The sequence below is a fragment of the Falco cherrug genome, chromosome 6 (genome assembly GCF_023634085.1).
Source record: "Falco cherrug isolate bFalChe1 chromosome 6, bFalChe1.pri, whole genome shotgun sequence".
Taxonomy (NCBI): Eukaryota; Metazoa; Chordata; class Aves; order Falconiformes; family Falconidae; genus Falco; species Falco cherrug.
The window spans coordinates 68,693,683-68,710,647 of NC_073702.1; positions in this window are offsets into that span (position 1 = coordinate 68,693,683).

Consider the following 16,965-nt stretch of genomic DNA (forward strand, 5'->3'; position numbering starts at 1 on the left):
GGGCAACCAGTTCTAGTGCTTCAGTGTGTTCAGTATGACTTGGTTTATAATCTTCCTTCTTCAGTCATGAATTGTTTAATTTATTTTTCTCTTACATTACAGTCAGCTTTTTAAAATTATGGTGTTTTGGGTTTTTTTTTCTGTATATTTTCCAGTTCAGCTAATTGATCTGCTTCTTTACTGGGTCTCTGCTGGTCAAGATCATTCTGTGAGACACAGACATAGTGCATAGTAAAACTAATATTAGTAAAGGTACATGCAGTTTAAATGTGAAGATGGTAAGGTCTGCAAAAGGCTAAGAGAAACAATAATATTTTAGATGAACTGTGTATTTTATCTTTGTGTTACAGACCTTGAAAGTTATTCAATTTTTGAAACCTTTCTTTGAAAATTTCCTCATAATCTGAATGAAGAACTGGGGAGATCTAAGGTCATTCACTTGCCAGCTTGCATAGGGTAATAAAAAATAGCACAATTGGAATAACATATAGTAAAGCACCAGCTGTATATGTTACTAGAGGAATTAAATGGCAATATCAGAAGATGCTGGGAATTTAAAGAGATCATTATTCATCCAGTCATTTGTTATTCTGGAAGCTGTTGTTTGACTTTTGTTTGTTTGTTTTGTTTTGTTTCAGGTATTAGTCACTTAGTCTAAGAGATTATTAGAGATGATTCAAGTTCACTTTTGGGGTACTTAAAATTATGATTTGCAAATGCCTAAGTGTGAATGTTTGTATATATGTGAAAGAGAAAATATGTATAATGACTAAGTTACAAGGGGCATCGTAATCATAGTAGCTGGAACAATCGGTTGTCATGGATTTCTTACTTTGCAAGAGTGGCCTTGAATATCTTTTCAGCATTGTCTTAGTTGATGCCCCAGACAGAACTTGGAAATGACATCCCAAAGATTTCTATCAGTTTTGTGGAGATATATGAAAGACTTCATGAAGTCTCAGTGGCCTTGCAACTGATTTTATTTGAAAGGCACAAGGCTTTTTTCTTGTTTTCTCATTTCTTTACCAATAGCTGGAGTGACATTTACTGTAATTAAACTTTTGCAATATGTGATTTGAATATTCATACTTATGGTGATTCTTCCTCTGAATAGAAATATTCTCTCTCCTGAAAAAAGGAAGTCTTAAAACATCACGCTATTATGTTCCCAAATCTTAACAGCTGTACTTTGGACAGAAATGATTTACTGTGGAGATACCATAAGCATTCAAGGTGGAAAATTACCACCTCTATAAAGCTTTTTTGCTTTTTTTTTTTTATATTTTTTTTTCAGTTGCCTCTTTTTAGAATGATTATATCTATCAATGAAACAGTAATACAGAAAAAGACTGTTTGCCAGGTAACATTTTGCTCTGACGTATGACTAGCCCTGACATTCTGCAAATCACAGAATCATAATATTCTCCAGTAATTTCTGCCACCTCCAACACACAGAGGAAGAACAAGGAGTGGGCAGAGCCATCTCTAATAAAGTGGTAGACTACTTTTTCCTTATGTACCTATCAATGCCTAAAGGAAAAAGGGCAAGACCGTCGTTAATAGTATCTGCAGTCCCAGAGAAGGAGGTGGGTTCAAGAAGGGCAGTCTGACTAACTCAATGTATTTCTTCAGCAGTTTCTTGCAAGTTTAGTAGTTTGTGTGCTAACTCAAATGCAGAACGGTGCCTTAAGGCAATCTCTAACCAATTGCCACTAGATCTAGCTTAGTTTGCCACTATCAAAGATGTTTGCAGTTTCTAAAATATTATTGGCTTTACTGCTTATGGAAGCCACTGCATATTAGGGAAGAGAAAAAGTATATTTTATCAACATAGTTTAAAATTGGGTTTGTATGGGTAATATTACACAGGCAGTGTGACCATGGCTGAAGTCAGGCTTCATTAAAGGAGCAAAGTAATTATAATCGTTCTGGCTAATCATGCACAGTAATTGTGATAACCAGAAACAGTACTCTGACAGTCACTGCTAGCAAGGGTGACAGTTTATGTTTAGGACATGCAGATTCATGGGCTGTATCCACAGTAGTGAATTATCCGTGCTCAGCAAGTGAGGCACAGAGCGGCCCAGCATTAATAATAAACTTCCTTAGATCTGGGAGCACAACGTCGTGGGAGCCCACACCGCGCCGCCGGTCTCGGGCTGGCTCACACCCGGGCCGAGCTGGGCCCCAGGCCCCTGGCGGGGACGCGGACGCTGCGGAGCAGACACGGAGCAAACACCTCCCGACACCGGGCACCGGCCGGGCCCAGGCGCGGCCGCAGCGTCCCGGGCGCCACGTTCGGACACGACCGGCCGCCCCAGCCGCCAGGCGCGCGCAGCCCGTGACGGAGGGCCATCTCGCCTCATCTCGCTCCGGGCACCGCACGGAACCGCCCCGGCGCGCGCTGTCCCGGCCCCAACGGTTGAGTTGGCGGCGCGGGCCCGGCGCGCGCTGGGTGTCGCCCGCCTTGACTGAAAGTGTCCCCTCTCGGGGACGGGGCGCGTGTCTCTGCGCGTGTGTGTAGGAGCGAGCTGCCCCGGGGGCCGCCACCGCACCTGTCGCTGCGAGTGACAAGGCAGCCCCGGGGCCGGGGTGTCGCACAACGGCTGCAGGGACGCGGGGCTCCCCCCGCGTGCCGGGCGCGGGAAAATGGCGTCATCTGCAAGGTGTGACCGGCCGAGCAGCGAACTGAAGGGGCAGCTAGCAGGGGCAAGAGCCCAGCCGGTTATTTACAGTCGGCCTTGAAAGCGCAGCTTGTCGAGGGCAAGGACAGCTCTTTGCGCCCTGAAAAAAATAGTGAACGTCCCAGTACTGAATTGGGGGAAGCAAAATCACAATTGGGCAAACTGGCTGGCCCCATCTGTTGCCTGCGCTCCTTGGCCAAGACTGAGTTTAGATATGAGGATGATGAAGATGAATTTCCTCGAGTGACTAGTAAAGAAAATCCATATTCTGCTACTGAATTGGCTAAATTGAAAAAAGCGTTTGGCCTCAGGTACTCCTGAGGAGTCAGAGACAGAATGTGTTTGGAGAGTGTCGTTGTCTGGGGGGATCAGGCGTTGTTGAGGGAAAAGGGAGCCGAGGGCTGCTGGGGGCCGGGAGTGTTCCCCACCACTGGGAAGTACTGTGCAGCCTGGCCCCCGACCCAGAGAGCAGCCTGTTGGGCTGGGGGTCTTAACCCTTTGGAAGGGGGGGATCCCCTTGCTATTATGGGGATGGTCAACCAACTAGTGTACCATCCCCAGAACCCCTCTCACTTGCCAGGCCAACCAGTGCTGATACAATTGCCCACTGCTGGGACCATTCTATTGGTACTTGAAACTCCTGTGAATAAGTACTACTGGAAGGCAAAAGATGCCCATGGAAAAGAACAAAATTAATATAAAATGGATTATCCCATCCTAATAATGTTGATTCAGTTTTGGTTCCCTTGAGACTGAGTCCTTTTTTCCTTCCTTTTTACAGATGAAGCTGATGGGACAAAGTTGAGACTTTCACTGTAAGAAACAGATGCTGGTCTTGATTCTTGTATAATATTGGTAGTTTTAGCCTTGTTGATGTTCATAGCATGTATAGTGTACTATCACACACACTGCTTGGGTTGACTATATTCTCTTCGTGCTTAACAACTTGGGAGGCCCTCGACTTGCTATCTCAGGTCATGGATGGGAAAATGAATGTATAACCCTAGGTTACAATTGTAGAACCACAGTGTAAACCTCATAATTGTTCAAGGTATAAAAGCAAGTGGTATCAGACCCATGTTCAGTTACCCAATGGTACTTGGATACGATGTTCATATAATAATCACAAATGTATCAGTATTGTGGCAAAGGGTAAAGGGTTTAATATGGCTATTTTTACTTGTCAGTGAGGTAATACTACTGCAGAGAAGTATGTAGCACGAGTATTATGAACCAGCCACTTGGAACTCTAACAAACTGGTTAGGGGTACTCGAGAAGTTATCTATAATTTAAATCACATCATACGGTTACAAGCTGTCCTAGAAATTATCACCAGTGAGAATGCTCGTGCCCTTGATCTGTTGGTGTATCAGGCCATGCAAGTGTGAACAGTGGTATTCTAACACCAAATGGTTCCCGATTACTTGCTAGCTGAGGAAGGGCATGTCTGTGGTAAAATAATTGATTCTAATTGTTGTTTAAAAATTGATGATAATGGCCAAGTTGTTAAGCGTATTACTTCAGGAATATGAAAACTGGCCCATGTCCCTGTACAGACCTGGGAGAGTTGGGAATTTGGTCCCTTCTCTTGGCTTCAGGTACCCCATGGGTCAAACACGTCCTTTCCTATATGTTATGTGGTGTTGCATTATTACTGTTCCTCCCATGTTTAATTCAATGCTTTGTACAGTTGATCCAGTGTACTGTTTCAAGTGTGCAATTCATAGCTGCCTCATCTGATGATGATGCAAAAATATCTGTGTGGTATTTCGGTCTAAGCCTGAAACCCCAGTTGTAAGCATTGTATAAACTATGCTCTTTTCCACACTTTACTATTTTCTCTACCTTTCCACCACCATGGATAAAGAGGTGACAATCTTTGAGACATGGGGTGGTGTGGGAGACCATATTGTGAGCTGACAGTCTCATAACTTGTTTGTGTACCTGCTGAGCTTGGTGTAAAGCTGCCTGGTGGGAACTTGGCAGTTGTGACCCAGACATGGAGCAAACAGCCGCCCGACACCAGACTTCGGCCAGGGTCAAGCAGCCCCATCATTCTGGGGGACATGTCCAGACATGAACGACCACCTCAGCCTGCTGAGGCACGCACAGTCCAGGACAAAGGACCATGCGGTCGCCGTGTGTGCCCCTTAGAACCAGCATGCTGAGGTGGGGTGTGTGCATGGACAGGCAGTGTGTGCCATTGTCAGGAAATGGTCTCCCCAAATGCCCTACAGTAGGCTGTGCCATCGAACAGTGAGGGCACTGTCCGAAGCGCCCCTCCCCCCGCCCCCCCCCCCCCCCCCCCCCACGCCCCGGACAATGAGACTATGGACCAATGGGACGCTGCTGGATCCATGGTGGTGACTGTCTCTTCCAACTCTATCCTGACTGCTTGCTAGATTTCCTTCTTTTCTATCCTTTCTTCCTTTTCCTATCACTCTTTTCTTATCAACACTCTGCTCCAATAAAGCTCCCTGATTGGCAGCACTTGACCTCATTTGCATCTTCATCTTGCTTCGGGTACAACACTGAATCTCCCTGGCTTGGGCTGTCCCAGACTGGAACAAATGTAGAGCACACAAACTGCCTGCTGGGAATGGTCACTCCAGCCATGACTTGAACTGGGGTGGGAGAGCTACTTGGTGTAGACTGAAGCCTGTCCGTGGACCATTCTTGCAATTTAACAATACAGACTGCTGGTTTCCAGCATCCAGGATTATGCTCCACTGCTGTTCAGTTTACTAATATTTTAGTAGCCACAGGCATCCTTTCAGAAAGTGTAACTGCTTCTTTCCCACAGCAGTTTAGTGGATGGTATATTAGAAGCATGCTGTTCCCCGGAGTGTATGTTGCTCAAAGTCCTCCATTTGTGCTGAGTTTATTGAGCTTGAAGAAGTTCAGTAACATAAAGGTCTTTTGACAGAGTTCCCAATTCTCCATTAATTTATTTCTATATATTCTCTCTCTCTTTCCCCACCTCCAGCTCCTTTGGAAGCTGACAGTATCTCCAAAGACACATGAGGCTATTTTTAGTGCTTTTCAGGCAGCGTAGTCTCCAGGGTGATACTGGTGGTAACCTCATGTTTTCACTCACATGCCCTGTAAGCTACCAAAATGTACCTCAGCCTGAACAGCAACACTAGAAGTCAGTATCTCTGCTGATGTCTACAAACCATGTTTGACTTCCTTTATAAGTCATAGAAGGAAATGGGTAATTTTTCTGACTTTCTTAAGTATACATTAAAATGAGATTAATATTATCCTACCAGTGTGTTGAACTACTGTCTGTAAAAAAAGCTTATGAAATTGCCCAGCCACAGGTGTCTGTGTTCTGGGTGTCTACATGGGATGAAGAGGATGCTCAAGAGCCTCTTCGGAAGTCATCTGCAGTTCATAACACTTAGTGAGTTATGCATTAGAGTACACAATATATCAAGCAATGAGCTGAGTCTTTCGTTGCTTGTTATCCTGAGACATTGTCCTCTTGAAATCTATAATTAGAAAGTCCATATAATTGATTTTTACTACTACCTTTTTGTATCTCTGCTCCTTTAGCTGTCTCAAAATTAAAGCTGAAAGAGTCGCATTTGTGCAAACATTATGGACATTAGAAAGTCGTGCCCTATGCAAACGGGTACTTAAACCTGGGTATCTGTGGTATTAATATCTGTCATATCAGGATTCACTCCACAAAAGCAAAGGAAAATAGAAGAGAAAGGAGTCACACTACGACCTTCTCATGATATAAGCTAAAATTAGGCTTCTTCATTATGTTCTGCTTTATAGCTGTGAAGAAAAGAATGAAAAAGGAAGGGTCAATATATTTAATATGTTTACTGTAAAACCTTCTTCTTATTATTAAAAAAAAAAAAAAAAAATCTTTTGGTTTCCTGTAACTGCTATACAAGATAAAAGCCACTGAAGACTTTGGCTGTAATTCTCATATTCATATGGAGAGAAATAACTTCCCTCTGTGGATTAATTTATTTTAATGATAATATGTAGAAGCTCCATTTTCATAAAGTTGGTTTTGGTATTTCTTGTTTATTTTAATGCTCAGTTCTTGTTCAGGATCACTAAAATAAATAAAAAACAAAGCTGAAATCTCAATTTGGAGTTTGTTTCAGATTTTAAAACAAAATACTAAGTTTGTCCTTGCATTAGAATTAATTAAGCGTGTCTCTATTTTTGTGAACTATTTTCAGGGGAATGGTAATTTCTAGACATTTCTAATGAAAACAGTTCATAACAAGATCAATAGCATGACTTTCTAATTATGAAGTTCTTGCTATTGCTCAAGTAATCACTACAATCGGTTTAACTCATTTACCAACAGGGGGCTCACGATTAAAAATTTGGAGGGGTTGAAATGCAAAAGCAAACTGCTGCCTCCTTGTTGCAAAAACATACTGCTAAGTTGCTTGGCATTTTGATACATACAGTAGGCTATCAAAAGACATCCAGCAATACTGCTGCTGCACCAAAGGCTGTTAAAATGAATTGCTAGATGTCCCTCTAGGATCCTCACTGATTACAGATATTAAATGATTTTCAACTTAAATATAAACCTAACAGATTTAACATGTGGCAGAAAAACAGCTTGAGAGTTACTATGGGCACAAGGCCATTTACAGTCCATCACTGTAGGTACGCTATTCATATGGTGCAGATATTCCAGCACCCACTGCTTAACCTTTTGTAGGGCATGGGTCATTTTCCAGTTAACTACAAAATCAGAAGGTGTTCAGCAGCTGCAGGGGAAAAAAGTGTCTGGGGTGATGGTAAAATTTGTATGCTGTTGTTATGGGAAAGAGTTGTTTCTGGACTTTTTAGTACAGGTGGGTCGGTTTCATGGGCTGTGAATGGCAAGCTTCCAGTCTCTTTGTATCTGCCTTAGCTAAACATAATTCAGTGCTGCTATCCTGGCATCCTACTAATTAGCACCACATGCAGAGTGAGTCTCCCTATGATAAATAGAATGTACACAAACACAGGATACTCATATGAATGTAAATATATGTTGACAGCCCTATAATAAAGATGAAATAGTTTTAACAAGTCCAGTAGCATGCAAATTTTTTCTGATCAACTTATAAGCAGTGGTATATAAACTAGACTGCTAAGCATTTGTGATTAACCTGAAAATAAAATAAAATATATAGAAGTCAAGTAACAAAAATAAATTTATTTTGCATATTAATTAAAAAAAAAAAAAAGGGAAATAGCAGTCCTTCCATTGTGTCCTAATTTTGTGACAGGTTATCCTCATCAGTATTTGATTGCTTTGTGGACTGAACCAAGGATAAACTCAGGTTCAGTCATGCCCTAATTACTTTTTGTTTGTCTTTTGGCAGTTGAGTGTGCCTGTGAGTAATGAAAAACACTTATGGATATTAAAATGGAATTATTTAAATATGTTTTTGAATTTCTGAAATGTTCCAATAGCTCTTTAATAAAAGTAGAGGTAATGAAAGAGTGAATTTAGAAACTACAATGGATAGTGGAATTATTTCTTACGCTGTACAGTATGGCAGTGGTCAGAAAACTCAAGCAAGATGTAGAATCTGTCTTTATGTATTTAATCTGGGGTTCTTTTGGTTGTGTTTTCTTTTTTTTTTTCTCTCACAGTAAAGAAGAGAGAAAAGATTTCAGTTTTTATGCCATAGCCGAAGTGCATTCTCAACAGCATGCATTTTAAGACAAACCTTAGTCTCTACTGTTGATATTTTTTTCTCTACATTAAATATTTAAGTCTTCTTTAAAACATCAAGCAAAAGCTTAGTTCTGTAGTTAGTTGTCTAGATCTATACCTACTTTCCAAATCTTACTACAATGACTGTTAAATATTTAGTAAAGGCAGAGCAGCATCCCTAGGAGAGACTGACAGCATCCTTTCTCAAAGTGTACTATAAGATTAGTAGAGTATTCTTACTGGATATCTTGGCTGAGATCCCTGAAGAAAAGCAAAGGAATTCTGTCATGGACTTTGGATGAATGCCCTAGTCACTAAGTTATTAGGTAAATAAACAGTCAGAACCTGTACAATAGGAGTGCAAGCCTTTTCTTGTTGGTTTTGTTTCAGGGATGGGATGGCTTTTGTTACAAATCTTTCCAAAACAAAACATTCCAAAATGTGGAAACAATCCATTCAATTTCCCTAAACTTCTTGCTGCTTTGGGAAGAATTTTTCTTTAGAAGGGTGTTTTTTTTTAAAAAAAAAAAAAAGTCATAGATTAAAAAGACACTAAATAACATCTGATCATGAAACAAGCCTCTTGTGTGACTTAAGCATTTCATTTGTTTGTCTTGGAATGAAGAGAAATAATTTGTTCCTGGCAAAATTCTTCCTACCCCAAGAAGCAGTACTGCATATTTAAAAATTTTTTTACAGTGCAAAGTAGAAAAGATTTTCTATTTCTTCTGGCAATTATTTCAATTAGTTAACTCTTAAGGTGAGTTAGAAGGAATAAAAAGAATGCAATTTTGTGAAATCCAGAAACTTTTAAATCTGTTTTAATGCCATTATAGAATGAAATAAGGGTTTTCCAAAATCTCTAAAAATATAGGTATAATCAAACTGTGAAAGACTCCAGTTCCTGCTGGACAACAGTCCAGCTGTATGTGCTCTCATGATTCATTTTTTATCACAGCCAGACTAGAAACTTAAATACTCATGTCACCAAGGATGACCTGTACATGAAGCAATCCATATTGCCTATGGTAGAAATGTCATTCAGGAACTGAAGAACACTTCATGTCATGCAGAAAATTCAGAGTTTCCACAAAGAAGCATGTATTTGGGGAGGGGGGGGCGGAGAAAAAAAAAAAGAAAAAAAAGAAAAGCAAAGTCAGAATATTCTGTTCTGCTCACTGTCAAGGATAATGTTTTCATTTCTTTTACATTTGAGATTCTTTGATACTTTTAGCTACTTTACACAAGCTACGTCTCAGTGCTTTCTTTGCTAAACTAATGAAATAGATCTCTCAAAGCTTCTCAGCTGCATTTAGTCTTCTAATTTTTCAGTCCTTTTTCCTGTTTTGCATATTTGTGCTTCAATTTGCCAATAACCATGTTTAAGTGTATAAAACTAACTATCACTCTAAATTAAAAAATCAGTTTCTACATGCTAAAAGCACAAATAATGTTATTTTCTATTCTCACTCATTGTAAGAGTTTGGGTTTTTTTTAATCAAAGAACAGGTATTTGCTGTCACAGCTATAATGGATAATGTCATTGAGTATTGTTTTAGCCGTTCCTAGATCTTTTCAGAATCATTAGGTTCAATTTTTCCCTTCCTCAGCTGTGCAGTTGGCTATATTAAAACATATTTTGTGCAAATATGCTTTGTTTACTAAGGAGTCTATATTTCTAGGAGTATTTCCCTTCTTGATCATTTTTTTGCTTTTCTGCCAATATTTTCCTCTGTAAATTTCATCAGCATTGCACTGATGTTTTTACTCTGGATCACTGCTAAAATGTTGGAAAACGTAAGGCTAATCCCGATGGACCTCAACTAGAAACACTGCTACTTAATTGTAATTCCTGATGGTGGCTGTTCTATTAAATCTACCAGCAAGCTGTCAGAATCACAGTGTCACAGAAAGGCTGAGGTTGGAATGGATCTCTACAGATCATCTTGTCCAACTTCCCTGATCAAGCCTGGACACCTAGAACCAGTTTCCCAGGACCTTGTCCAGATGGCTTTTGAATACCTTCAAGGATGGAGACTCCAAGCCTCTCTGGGCACCTGTGCCAGTACTTGGTCACCTTCATAGTAAAAAAACCCCACGTTTTTCCTGCTGTTCAGGCAGAAACTCCTGTGTTTCATTTTGTGCCCATTGTCTCTTGTCTGTCACTGGGCACTACTGAAATGATCTCTGCTCCATCTTCTTTACACTCCCTTCAGATATGTATATACATTGAGGAGATCCCCCTGAGCCTTCTCTAGGCTGAACAGTCCCAGCTCTCTCAGCCTTTTCTCATAGTGCATGCTCATGTCTCTGCTATTGCTGAGAGACGTCTTTAGCAGCAGCAAATGTGTGCTGTTTGAGCCTTTGTGATTTCTCGCTCAGGATTCTTAATCATCTTAGTAGCCCTTTACTAGACTCTCTCCAGTATGTCTGTGTCTCTGTACCGAGGAGACCTGAATGGGACAAAGTACGGTAGGTGTGGCCTCTGCTGAAGGGAGAAGGATCACCTCCCTTGTCCTGCTGGCAACACACCTCCCAGTGCAGCCCAGGATGCCATTAGCCTTTTCTGCCACGAGGGCAGATTTATGGCTCATGTTCCATTTGGTGTCTACCAGAAAACCCAGGTCCTTTTCTGAAAAGCTGCCTTCCAGCTGGCCAGCTTCTAGTATCTCCTGGTGCCTGAAGCTGTTCTTCCCCAGGTGCAGGAATTTGCACTTCTCCCTGTGGAACTTCATGAGTTTCATTCCTGTCAGGTCATTTCTGCAGCCTCTTAAGGTCCCTCTGGATGACAGTACCAACCCTCTGGCGTATCAACCACTCCTCCCAGTTTTGTGTCATCTATAAATTCGCTGAGGGTACATCGCCCCATCATCCAGATCATTAATGAATTTGCTGACCAGTATTGTAGCCAGTATCACACACTTATTGCACAAGTTAATGTCAACTTTACTACTAGCATTTAATATTTATTTAGTATGACATGATGTACATGTTATCAAACATTACATAATACTTTTACATAGCTCTCTTCATCTGCCACATCTGGTATTTCAGTGCCTGACATATCGATAGACCATTCTCCATAAAAGTTTCCCCTATTCTGCAATCGAGTTTCTTACTAACTCTTTCATTATTTTGCATTGAAGTTAAGAATTTCAGTCTTCAGGGAAGCAAAATATGATATTCCACATCCTGCGTATAACCTACACATCAATAAACCAGCACAGATTTGGGATTTTAAATAGTGAATACTCAGAATAAACTATTTGTGAACAGTCTACAGCCTAGTAATTATTCATGTAAATTGAAGAATAGGAAAGATTCATCATGAATTATTCAGCCAACTCTCTTGGATAAGTGTGTAATCATTTATTAAAATCTGTATAGTATATTGAACAAGTAGAATGCTATATTTACTTGGTCTAAAAGATGATAGTATGATAGGAGTGGAAAATGTTCAAATGAATGAAATGAGAAAATGTATGAATTTAAAATAATCAGAAAGTGTTTTGAGACACAAAGAGAACAATGGACTGTTAAGATCATGTGGATATACAAATTCAAATGTTATACATAATATTTTATGATGTGGTTCAAGATTAATGAGTTAGTTACAATTTTGCAGAGTACTGAGATGGTAAAATGCAAAAATAAAACATTGGAACACCCCCTAATTTTTATTAAGTTTAGTGAATTAATATCAGAACATAAATCATGACATTTTTTAGTTGAAGTTCAAATGAACAAAATATGTAGCCTGGATAGCCAAACTGAAGCTTGAGAAACAAGATATTTATCATCATTTTCCTAAATGTTGTATGGAAGTATTAAAAATAGAGTATTTCTGCAACTTATGAGGTATACTGTATTACACAAGAAATAACCTAATAAATTCGAATTCTATTTGAAGAAATAAAAATGAAGATTTCCTTGCTTTTTCTGCTGTATATTTCCAAAGTACCAAATGTATTCTGTTAGAAGGAGAAATGAGGTATATTTTTATCAGGTACATTTTTCAATTCCTGTGCTGAATGAAAACAAACCAACCACCACCACCAACTCCCTGATCCATAAACCAAATAATTGAAACCACAAAGCTTATCAGCTATTTCTTGAAGTACAGAAACCCTTTTTTTTCCTTCTCCTCCTTCTTCCTCCCCTCTCTGCCCCTCTTCACTTTCAGTTGACAGGTTCACAGAGTTCCTTTGTGCCCTGGAAGGTAGAAGATGTGTGAGATATGTGGCACTAAGGGAGTCAGAATATTCTGAGATATTATTAAACGAGGAGATTCAATTAATTTGAAAGAAGCGACATTTCACAGAGAGGCTGGGACTCCATGCCAGGTGCGCTGAGCACAGAAGAGTGCAGGACTTATCTGTATTTAACAGACCACCTTAGTATTACAAGTCTAAAAAGACTTAAGTTTTCTCTGGAGAAGATTAGTATAAAAAAACCAAACCAAAACAAAACACACACACACACCCCCAAAAAAACCCAAAACCAAAACCAAACACCATGCCAAAAAAAGAATGTAAAACATTCTGCAACTGAAATGAAAAATCACTTAAATTTACTAAGTGGCTAGCCAGTCTTGAAAAATGATAAATTTCCTGGGAAACCCTCTGTTTAGCTGAAACCTTTCCATATGTGCCTGGCTAGACAACTCCAGACAGATTCCTTCTAGCTTACAGAAATTAAGGAGACAAGCTAAAACTTCCAGATAGAACCAATCCTTTCAGCAGTGCAGCTGTGGAAGGTTTCTTTAAAAAGGAAACCCTAACTTGTTAATCATGTTCAGCTACTATGTGAAAGCTTATAAAAAATATCCACACCTATACCAATATAATTTATATATTTATTATATTTTATATGCATTTATATGCATATGTCCATATGTATGTATATTCTGGCTAGGCAGAAGTGTCAAGCATCCTTGTTCTCACAACCTGGAGGTACTATGTATGTGTGTCCTGTTCTAATTCTCTGTACTTGTCTGCTTTGGCTACATTAGGAGAGAAGATATGGGTCTAGGTTGATTTTTGGACTAAACCAGTGTGACCACTCTTGTGTTCTTATAGTCAGTGCCCACTCCCAGTCAGATGATAGGCCATGCTTCTTTTTGAAGTTACTTACCTACCACTAGTGCTCCCCACACCTTAGTTTCAGGGTGGTTTCAGAAGTGACTATTTTGCAGGCAGCTACCTAGTAGGATCAGGATGCAAAGAGATCTGCTGAGGTGATTCAAACCCCAAGAAAATGCTCTGATCTCAAGTATATAAAAAAAGTGAAAGTTTTCCTGATATTCAGAGAATTGTTTGGTTTGGTGTTTGGTTTTTGGGGTTTTTTTGGTGGTTTTTTTTTTTGTTTGTTTTGGGTTTTTTTTTTTTTTATATATATATATATATTATAAAGGTATGAATAAAGAGATGTGAAAAAATACGTAATCAGGACTTATTTTTTTCCATATGTTTGCTAGAGTGGCTGTACTCCAGAGTTTACACAGATGTGAAGAAGATAAAAAAGTATAAGCAGGCAACTACTTTGAATTGTTTCATATTAATCCTTCTCCTTTCAACAGAGTCCTCACTACTGATAAAATTATAACTTTATCTTTGGTGTCTTTCTTCTGGGGAGCAAAACTCTTAAAAATATGTTTTCTTCTTTTTTGTAAAATGTCTTGGTAAAGTACTTTGGTATAACTTCAGTGTTCAGGAGTGCAGTGTTTTGACTGAAATAAGTTATGAAACACAAATCTTATTAAGATCTGTATTTTCTCTGCCTTAGGTTATAGTTTAACTATCTTAATAATTGAGCTTTATTATCATAATTACTATAATAATTTAATGTGGATATTCTCCCAACACACAGTTTATCCTTAGGAGAACACGGCCATGCTGTTATCTCTATATCACAAAGGGCAAAGTAAGGCATACAAAAGCTAAATGATTTGATTAATGGCACAGAAAATATTTGTCTGAGAGCAGGGAATTAAAAACAACTTTTTTTTTTCCTAAATCCTAGTCCTCCTTCTATTAACCTTTACCTCTGTTAAAATATATTAAATATATGAATCTACTTTGTTGGAAATGTGTTTTTGTATTTGTAAGACTTTTTTTTTTTTTTTTTTTTTTTCCTAGTAGAGAAGCAGACAAAAAAAATGCCAGAAGCTGTGAGAAAGACATCAGTGCACCAGCAGAAGGGAAGTTTGAACTCCAGGCAATGTTATACACCTTTTGGCCAGTACTGAAGTGCACATTTAATCCAGACCCAGTCAACACTTAGTAATGCTGCTTAACTTGAGTCCTGCAGGCCAGAACAGTTCCAGCAGCTCTAGACATACACGTACTTACACACACAGGGGAAATTAAAACTCATAGAAAGAGGGTGAACTCAGAGGAACAGGTATTGATTCTTCATATAAATGTTTTATTAGTAGAGATGGTTCTAACAAAATTATTTTATAAACCCAAATTAAGATGACAGTAGTAGCTTAAAATGTTATGGTGTATGCCCAGAAGAGTAACTCTTGCACATATAACAACACTGGGGGAAAGGAGGGCCAGTCAAATAATGCCTGGCTCTTTAGAACAAACACTGCCACTGCCAGCTGAAAGGCTGAATAGAGATCTAAAGTCAGCCAGGAGCATTTTGGTGTGTCTCACCACATCACACCTGACAGAACCGCAGCTCTAGCATGTATCTGCCTCTGTGAGCGGGTGTGGGAGCAGACTGATGCAGCAACGAGTGTAGCTGGTTTTTCATGGGCAGACTGCCTCCACTCCCTCCCATTCTTACTTCTCCCCATGCACAAGAAGATGTAAATCTTACTCTGTGGCTTTAATAAGGTCTTGAACCAAACAGAGACCCGCTTGCTTATCTGGACCAAAGCTCTGCTCAGACCAGCTGAAAGAAAGGAGAGAGAAGAAAGTGGGTTTTTTTTAATCTAGTTAGTGCCAATATTCATTATTATTTTTCTTAGAAAATAAGAAGTGTCAGTGAAGTGTTTGAAACCCCCTAGGGTAATAACTTTCTCAAACTCCAGAAGTACCATGCAGTTGCTATAAATCAAAATGCTGTGTGTTTTCATTTCCTTTCCCATAATTAAAAGTTTGCTTTGATGTTTAAAAGCACAAGTATACCCAAGAGTAGAGTACCTAGAAAGTGTTCATATTTGATACTTCTGTAAACCAATGCAATTTACCTCTTATTAATAACAGAAATTAAGAAAAAAAACCCAAACACAAACCCTTGTGTTAAAAATCTTCCCTGTAAAAGGTTTGAAATAATGAGTCTTTCCTTACAGACAACAGCAAAAGTAAAAAGTGAAAACTGGGAGCAGAAAACCCTCTGGTTTAGAAGACATTGAAGTTATTGGGCAGTGCATAGGTTCTAAGAGCTTGACAAGCTAAGAAAATGACACATTGTTTGAATTAAACCCACAGGACTAGGAAAGATTGTGGGAGGGCTTCAAAAAGCTACAGTGAAGTGCTGCTAGGCATTTATGCTGTTCTGTGCCATGCGGTAAATTGTTTTCATTTAGTAGGGTGCTACTAAACTGCAGGATCCGAGAGTGCCTCTTGGTTCTGGGCTCTGGCTGTGTCCCACCTCCATGTCCACGTGAGGCATCTGCCCCATCCTTCTTTCCTGGTTTTCTACAGGGTGAAACCCAGACAGACAGGCCAGAGGCAGCAATGATGAGTTCTGGCTGGTTCACCTACCTATGGGATTGAGGTTTTAGTAATTCAGTGTGCATACATCATGGTGCAAACAGGCAGAAAAGAGATGTTTTGAGGTTAAATGAAGACGGTTTCACACACTGCATACGTTGGAATTAGAGAATTTGTAATATGAAGAGGTCCTGACAGTGCTGGGACTGTTTAGCCCCGAGGGAGATTTGATCAAGGTGTATAAATATCTGGTTGGAGGGAGTAAAGAAAACAAAACAAGACTTTTCTCAAAGGTGTCCAATGAAATGACAAGCTGTAAAGGGCACAATCCAAAATAATGAAAATTCCTTTTAAAATTAACTAAAAGGTTTTTTTTAATTTCTTTTTCTTTGTGAGAATGTTGGAACACTAGCTCAGGTTGCCCAGAGAGATGGTGGAGTCTCAATCCCTGGAGATATTCAAAGTCTGACTGGACACATCCCTAAGAAATCAGCTCTAGTTGATCCTGCTTTGAGTAACAATGCTGGACTAGACAACCTCCTTACCAATGTCAGCCATTCTCTGATTCTGCAGTATTAATACGTATATGCATATATCTCACGTCACATATCATATACCCTATATCATATATATACATGTCTAAATATATGCATACATATAAGTATAAACTGGAATGTAGATTAGTCATCTTCAACTTACACATGGCACCGCTATATATGGGAAAATTCACCCAGAAGAAACTTGCATTTGTTATAATACTTTCTACTTCTACCTTGATACAAAATTTTCAGTAAAAACTCTCAGTTAAAAATGACTGGCTCAAGAGATGTTGTGTAGTGTTGGCAACCTGTGTGTAATAGTGTGTGTGGGTGAACCTCACCGGTCTACCTTAGGACAACTGAAAAGAATTAAAGAGTT